The 8,696-nt window shown below is 46.4% G+C and overlaps 1 pseudogene across 1 annotated transcript; it reads left to right on the top strand.

The window, feature by feature from the left end:
- Window positions 1–465: 465 nt before the first annotated feature.
- LOC309367270 (testis-specific serine/threonine-protein kinase 6 pseudogene) lies at window positions 466–1,692 on the top strand (annotated as a pseudogene). Its single transcript has one exon. The product of its transcript is annotated as a testis-specific serine/threonine-protein kinase 6 pseudogene (transcript).
- The last annotated feature ends 7,004 nt before the right edge of the window (window positions 1,693–8,696 follow it).

The raw sequence follows: 8,696 nt of genomic DNA, 5'->3' as shown, positions 1-8,696 counted from the left end.
GGAAAGGAGATTGTTAGCCGCTTTGAGACTCCTGAAGGGGAGTGAAAGGCGGGATATCAAATCCAAACTCTTCTTCTTCATGAAAGATGCGAGAGGAAAGGATTAATAGGAAAGGACCCACAAAGAGGAGTATGGAAGTCCAGGAGATTCCTTGGAATCTTGTTTTTATGATTGATGTGTGATATATCTCTGTAATTTTTTTATTTGAAAAGCCAAATAAATAAATTTTATGTATAAAAAAAGAGAAGGATGTCATTGGGAATTCCTCCATAAAGTCGAAGCAGGTTATATAATCCTTCCCATGAAGAAGAGGAATTGAAACCTCCTCAAACTCCCGAGTGTTGATATCGAAGCTGGACAGACCAGTTCTGGGACCACAAGGGTCTTGGCACTGCTGATTATGCACAGGAAGACATAGTGCATGACACTCCCAGCCACTTCACAATACCTGTATGAGTAGTGATGACTTCGAAGCCAAGCCCTCAGTGGGCACATGGGGAGTGAAAGTCTAGAGATGTCTATCACAATGGGTTAAAGCACTGAGTCCCGGGAAGAAAAACTTCAGGCCTTGTCACCCTGACCAGGTCATCATGTCAAGGGCTTCCAGAGGAGACAAACTTCTGAGCGACCTCGGTTACAAGTTGGGCCAAACCTTGGGGGAAGGCAGCTATTCCAAGGTGAGAGTAGCCACTTCAGCCAAATACAAGGGGCCACTAGCCATCAAAATGGTGGACCGGCGTCGAGCGCCCCGGGATTTTGTGGAGAAGTTTCTGCCGAGGGAACTCTCCATCTTGAGAGGGATCCGTCATCCGCACATCGTCAGGGTCTACGAGTTCATCGAAGTCTGCAACGGGACGCTGTACATTGTGATGGAGGCCGCATCTACAGACCTGCTGCAGATGGTACAGAAGACAGGCAAACTGCCCTGCGCCCCTGAGGCGCGGGACATCTTTGCCCAGGTGGTGGGTGCCGTGCGCTACCTCCACGACCGGCATTTGGTGCACCGGGATCTCAAGTGCGAGAACGTGCTGCTCACTTCGGACGGCCGCCGAGCAAAGCTGACCGACTTTGGCTTTGGCAGAGAATCGCGCGGGTACCCGGAGCTGAGTACCACCTACTGTGGCTCTGCGGCCTACGCCTCTCCCGAGGTCCTCATGGGCGTCCCCTACGACCCCAAAAAGTACGACGTGTGGAGTTTGGGCGTCATGCTCTACGTGATGATAACCGGCTGCATGCCCTTCGATGACACCCACATCCATAACATGCCGTGCCGCCAGAAGAAAGGCGTCGTTTTCCCCGAAGACCTGCCCGCTTTGGCGGAGCCCTGCCAAGCCCTTATTAAGCAGCTGCTCCAGTTCAGCCCAGAATCCCGGCCCTGTGTGGGGCAAGTATCCAAGAACAGCTGGCTGAAGGGGGAAGCCTAAGTGCGATGGCTTTCGCCAGGACACCTACCAGACGCAGCTGCTTCAAGGGAGGGGGGGTCATGTTAACCGGACAATGGAAACGTTTTAAGTTGTCAGAAAGGTTTCTGGGATTGTTGAGCATGAGAAGAAGTAAGTGGGCAAACTGATTTAATGGGGGGAAAGGAAAAAGAGAAAAGCAATTCAGATGTAAGTTCCTCTGAAATTAACGGGACTTACTTCCAAACAAATGTATTTAGGTTTGGGGTGCCAATGAGATCTTTAAAACCCACTTTTGTGTGTCAGCTTCTCATTCTGCTCAGGGTGGGCGTACATATCAGACAACACAGCGATTCTTCAGACAGCTCTTGATATTCCGAGGCCAGAACAGAACTGAACTGAAGAGCTCAGCCAGCTTGCTTATATAGAGCTCCAGAACAACGTAACTGTAGCAACTTTCTAAAACTATCCAATCACTGAACGTCACTTTCAATCCTACATTTGCATAACTATCTACAGTATCCCCCTGCTGGCCCAGGGTGAGAACTTCAGTACATAACAAGCGATACTTCTTGTTTGTTTGGAGGGGATTCCTACAGATCGCTCAAGTTTGAGGGAATTGGTTTGTGGGAGCGGTGTCTCACATAGTGTAGCATCCTGTACTGAGGAAGTGCGTCAGAATCCCCTGCAGCATTTCAGAGGATTCTATGTGCTCTCTCAGCATAGATGGAGTCTTGGCCGTACTGGAAGGAGCTGGACCAGAAACAGGACTCTCACACTGCCTTTGGTATGGGGTACCTTTGTTTGCGCAGTCCTAGGCAGCTGCATGGTCAGGCTTTTCCTATGGAATCAAAATGCTTATAAAAGTACCCTCTTCTGATTGGATCATATTTAAAGGACAACTGTGGATTCCCAACAAAAAATGTTAGCTGGCCCTAAGATCTTAGGATCCAAACTTTCCCAGATCAAAAGGATTATTTGCAGGGTGAAGGACAACGTGCTTTAAATTTATGGTGCGTGAACCTCGTGTAAACACTGTCACAGTCCATCCTGAGAGTTGATCAGGATTATGCAGACCATGTAGGGGACGCGGGTGGCGCTGTGGGTTAAACCACAGAGCCTAGGACTTGCTGATCGAAAGGTCGGCAGTTCGAATCCCTGTGGCGGGGTGAGCTCCCATCATTCGGTCCCAGCTCCTGCCTACCTAGCAGTTCGAAAGCACCCCTAAGTGCAAGTAGATAAATAGGGACTGCTTACTAGCGGGAAGGTAAACGGCGTTTCTGTGTGCGGCTCTGGCTCGCCAGAGCAGCGATGTCACACTGGCCATGTGACCCGGAAGTGTCTCCGGACAGCGCTGGCCCCTGGCCTCTTAAGTGAGATGGGCGCACAACCCCAGAGTCTGTCAAGACTGGCCCGTATGGGCAGGGGTACCTTTACCTTTACCTTTACTAGCGGGAAGGTAAACGGCGTTTCCGTGTGCGGCTCTGGCTTGCCAGATGCAGCTTCGTCACGCTGGCCATGTGACCCGGAAGTGTCTTCGGACAGCGCCGGCTCCTGGCCTCTTGAGCGGGATGAGCACGCAACCCTAGAGTCGGTCACGACTGGCCCTGATGGGCATGGGTACCTTTACCTTTATCTTTTATGCAGACCATGTAATCCAGGGGTCAGCAAATCTTTTCAGCAGGAGGCCGGTCCACTATCCCTCAGACCTTGTGGGGGCCAGACTATATTTTGGAAAACAAAAACAAATTCCTATGCCCCACAAATAACCCAGAGATGCATTTCAAATAAAAGCACACATTCTACTCATGTAAAAACACACTGATTCCCGGACTATCCATGGGCCGGATTTAGAAGGCAATTGGGCCGGATCTGGCCCCCAGGCCTTGGTCTGTGTACCCATGATGTAATTGGTAACAGAAGTCCAGATTGGAAAAAGGCTCAGCTCAATTGTATCAAAAATAATGCATTGGCCCACAATAGTATATCATGGTGGAAATGTCCAGAAGGCCATGGGTGTGGCCAGGATTTATTTATTTTTTGGGGGGGGTTTGCAGGACTTTTGTTTGGCGGGGCAGAACTGACATGATTGGTCAGTTAGTTAAGTACAGTCATACCTTGGATCCCGAACGCCTTGCAAGTTGAACGTTTTGGCTCCCGAAGGCCGCAAACCCAGAAGTGAGTGTTCTGGCTTGTGAATATTCTTTGGAACCTGAATGTCCAGCACTGCTTCTGATTGGCTGCAGGAGCTTCCTGCAGCCAATCAGAAGCCATGTTTTGGTTTCTGAACTTTTTGGAAGTCGAACGGACTTCCGAAACGGATTCCATTCGGCTTCCAAGGTATGCCTGTATTTCTGTTGTTTCACTTGATCTGGGGGGCAGCTGCCCTCCCCTGCCCCTCCCCTTGACTACACCCATGCACAAAGCAGTCATCCAATCAATACAATGCATAGCTCAGTTGGTTAGAGCATGGTGCTGATAACACCAAGGTTGCAGGTTTGATTCCCATAAGGGAGAGCTGCATATTCCTGCATTGGACCAGATGATCCCCAGGGTCCCTTCGAACTCTATGATTCTATGAATTGCCCAAGTCTCCACTATAATAGGGGATATGATTATCAGTCAGTGATGGCTCACCGGAACCTAACTTGCCACCTTCAGCCATGGGGGTGGCCAGTTTCCTGATCATCAGGTGAAAGCAGTGGCGTAGCATGGCTTGTCAGCACCCGGGGCAAGGCAAGTAATTTGCGCCCCCTAATCCATGGATTTGCACCCCCTAACCCGTGGATTTGCACCCGCTAACCCTAACCCCCAGATGTTGCGCCCGGCGCGGCCGGCCCCCCCTGCACCCCCCACGCTACGCCACTGGGTGAAAGCAAGTCTTTGACCTTTTCTGGTCAGTCCACGGCAAGGCTTCACCAATGGGACAGGCAGATCGTCCTGCAGTCTGCCATTCAGGGAGTTCTCCAAAGCCTTTGTCTTCGTGAACCTATCTGCTGCTAATTGGGTCAGACTGTTCTCACTTGCTCTCTGCTTTTTCTCTGCACTGCTCTTGCCCGCTTTCCTCCCCATGCAAGAATCGCTATGCCTTCTGCGTTTGCAGAAATTGACTCGTTGACTCAGCCGTCACATCCAAAAGCAAATAAACTAAAATAAAGATCCACGGTCCTGAGGGAGAATCACACGCATAATGGTTTACACCTGCTGTTCACAATGGAAGAGAAGCTCTCGTGGGTGCCTTTGGAACCGCAGTGGGGGCGAAGCATTAAATTCCCCTCCCTACAGCCATGAACCAGCAGGGTAGAGAAATGACGCAAGGGCAAACTATGTGGCAAACTTCTAATCTAGTTTGGCCTTTGGGGCTTGCCATGATATTGCCTCAGAAATTGCTCCATGAGATAAGAATATTGGGGTCATATGGGAGAGATGGTGCAGGCACAGTCCAGGTGAAAGTCAAGCGGCCGTGTCTGTCAACCTGACCTGAGGTGCTTTTCCAGACTGGCCAGCTCTCCCTCCATTGATGTTCATAACACACAGACAACAGAGCCTCCAAGTGTCCCTGTTTTTCACGGGCAAAAGCCATCCCTGTTTCTGATTTGATCGCAGAATGTCCCACTTTTCCTTAGAACGTCCCTATTTTCATCGGAGAAAGGTTGGAGGGTATGGAGTTATGCAACCCTTGAGCCAAGGAGATAAGTGACTATACAATCTATAGAAGACATCCGAAGACAGCTCCATATAGGATTGATATATATATATATATAAAGTTTAATGTTTTATTATGTTTTTATATTTGTTGGAAGCCTCCCAGAGAGGCTAGGGCAACTCAGCCAGATAGGTGGCGTGTAAATAATAATAATAGTATGATTATGATGGAATAAAAGGTAAAGGGACCCCTGACCATTAGGTCCAGTCGTGACCGACTCTGGGGTTGCGGCGCTCATCTCGCTTTATTGGCCGAGGGAGCCGGCGTACAGCTTCCGGGTCATGTGGCCAGCATGGCGAACCAGAGCAGCGCACGGAAATGCCATTTACCTTCCCGCCAGAGCGGTACCTATTTATCTACTTGCACTTTGACGTGCTTTCGAACTGCTAGGTTGGCAGGAGCAGGGACCGAGCAACAGGAGCTCACCCCATCGCGAGGATTCGAACCGCCGACCTTCTGATCGGCAAGTCCTAGGCTCAGTGGTTTAACCCACAGCGCCACCCGCATCCCCATGATAGAATAGGACGTCCCTATTTTCAGAGGCTCAATGTTGGAGGATATGAGGGAAAAACACTTTGTGTACCCAAGTAGGGTTGTCTACCCGTTTTATCAGACAGTTCAAAACAAAACAAAACACCTCATGGCAGCAAGGCCTTTCATTTCTTACCACAATAAACTTGGTTCCTGTTCCATAACTAACCAGCCCCAGTGCCATTTTCCACAAATTACGGTATGGGGGGGGGTTACATTCCGGGAATCACACCTAAAGCCAAAATCACATATCATCAAAGCACACTGAGTTCAATGGTGGGTGGGATTGCAAAAGTTTTTTTCCTGAACACCCGCCCCATTTCCACACCCCTTTTAATTTTTTTTTATTTCTGCCAAGCAGGTAAAGCAGAATATGCATAAGTTAAACGTGCGCAAGTTGTGAGCTTCCTGTATTTAGAGGCTGAATTCCTTAAATATCAAGCCAAAATAGAAAAATCAGAAGAAAACATATGTCACGTCCACCACATGCATTTAAAATATATGGCTTCCCTTCGGGGAACTGTAGTTTTACACTTCCCAGAGCTACAATTCCCAACACCCTTAACAAACGGCAGCCCCTGTGATTGACCACATGCACTTCAAATATATGGTGTGGATGTGACCGGAGTTGATAAATTGCATTTGAAGTATGTGTGTTTTCCTCAGAGGTAAGTACTGTTCTGGCTCACGTAATAGCTGGCATCCGGTTTTTCCTGTTCCTTGGTCTTTCATGACTACCTGGGCACTGCTGAACCAGGTCAATTGCAGCATCACACAGGAAATGACCTCACCCGTTCTAATTCCATCCCTAAGAGATGCCTCCATTAGTCCTGAACCCCACCGGCAAGACCTGTGAGTCTGAGGTGGATGTGGTGGGTCTCAAAAGCTTCTTCCGTACTATCTCCTCACTCCCAAGACAAAAAAGAAGGAGTTCAAGCTCAGATCAAGAGAACTGTTTACTTCCCCCCAGGCTTCCATTAACTCTCATGGAATTCGTTTCTATAAACACTGCACTGGGTTAAATGTAGGTTGACTACAATCTTGTAATGTTTATAAGTTCTGTTTTCGTTTTGTTTTGTATATATGGGTGTTCTCTCTCTTTTTCTTCCCTCTCCCTGCTTTTTATGTCTTATTTCACCCTGTGCACTTACAAGTACAGTGGTAGCCTGGTTCTCAAACGCCTTGGTACTCAAACAACTTGGAACCCAAACACTGCAAACCTGGAAGTAAGTGTTCCAGTTTGCGAACTTTTTTTCGGAAGCTGAACGTGCTCCCTTTTGAGTGTTACGCTCTCATTTGAGTGTTACACTGAGGTCTGTCTGTTTTTGTTATTTATTTTGCATTTTTGTTTTTGAGGCTTTTTCGTTTTGTTTTTGTGACTGTGTGGAACCCAGTTCAGCGATTGATTGATTGATTGATTGATTGTGTGACTGCGGAAATGGATAAAAGCCCCCCAGCCAAACAATAACTAACATCAGTGCAGGTAAGAAAAAAATAATAATTTTTATTTTTATCATCTACAATGTTGTCTTACTGATTTTATAATGCAGCACATTGTTTATTGCTTTTATTTTATGGATCAGTGGTCTTGTTAGATAGTAAAATTCGTGTTAAATTGCTGTTTTAGGGGTTGTTTTCAAAAGTCCGGAATGGATTAATCCATTTTGCATTACTTTCTATGGGAATCAAGGTACCACTGTATTGAAAAATTACTTTTTATCCTTCATTCAAGAATCTTTTTATATAAAGATACTCCTCTATGAGGAAAGGTTTTACGAAAACAACAATTCTCATGCTTTGATAGAGCAGGGAGCAATAGGAGGAAATGGAAGGTGCCACATATCTTAACAGAATGGTGTGAAATGGCCCCTGTCCTCTTGTCAGGACTTCAGACCTGATACGGAAGGGGGGGCATGTCTTCTTTTCCTTCTTCTTCACTACAACATGTCCATTCATTCCCAATTGTCAATGTCAAAAGGGACTAAAATCTATAAAATTCATAGAAACTAATCCTGTCAAATCGCTCTGATCAGCCTTTCCTCCAGGCAATGTCAGGTGGCAGACTATGCATATTTGGGACCATTGTCTTCTCAGGAAGTGTTTATCTGTGCATATCTCCGACTCTGCATATTCCCCCCTCCCTCCTCCATATGTTAATCTGTGTAACCCAACCTCCCTTTAATATATTCATGATGTAATCCGTGTAACCAAACCTCTCTTTAATGTATTCATGACATGTTTTGCACTGTATTCTGGGACATGGAGGGAGTTTCAAAAACTCATGTCACCCCTTTCTCGCTGTTCAATCCCACCTTGAACCTGTTGCGCAATAAACTTGGATCTTCTGCAGTTTGCTCCTGTCTACGGCTGAGCTCATTTTCCTCCGCAGGGACCCACGGACTTAGTCCGATGAGCTGGGTGGCAGAGCAGCCTCGCACCCAGATTTTAGCCGTAACAGACCAATCACGGTCAATGTAAAGTTAAGGCTTACTGGGAGATGATATATAATTAAATGAAAAGGGTGTTTAAAAGAATGTTTGTAAAAAACAACAACCCAGAAGCCTTTCTTCTGGGAATTACACTACCTAAATTGTATAGATATTTATTCATGGATGTGACTACAGCAGCAAGAATGTTACTTGCCCAAAAATGGAAAGAAGAAGAAGTCCCAGCAAAGGAAAAATGAATACAAAAATTTATGGAATATGCTAAATGGCGAAACTTACCGTAAGAATAAGAAGTCAAGATAAACCTTTTATAAAAGAGTGGAAATGGTTTATTGAATATTTACAAATAAATTGTAAACAGATAAAAAACATTGGCAGGATAAATAAATGAGCAAGTTAACTTACTTTGGATATGCAGAGGATCTTAAAAATAAACTTAAGGAACCGCAGAAAGAGGGGGAAGTCAAGTTTTAAAATGTCAAAATGATTGTAAAATAAGTGAAATGTATGTATCTGAAAAGTACAGTGGTACCTCGGGTTAAGAACTTAATTCGTTCTGGAGGTTCGTTCTTCACCTGAAATTGTTCTTAACCTGAGGTACCACTTTAGCTA

The sequence above is a fragment of the Podarcis melisellensis genome (assembly GCF_964234715.1).
Source record: "Podarcis melisellensis genome assembly, chromosome: 1".
NCBI classification, from domain to species: Eukaryota; Metazoa; Chordata; class Lepidosauria; order Squamata; family Lacertidae; genus Podarcis; species Podarcis melisellensis.
Note: the sequence above shows the minus strand (reverse complement) of the source record. Positions and strands in the feature narration are given on the sequence as shown.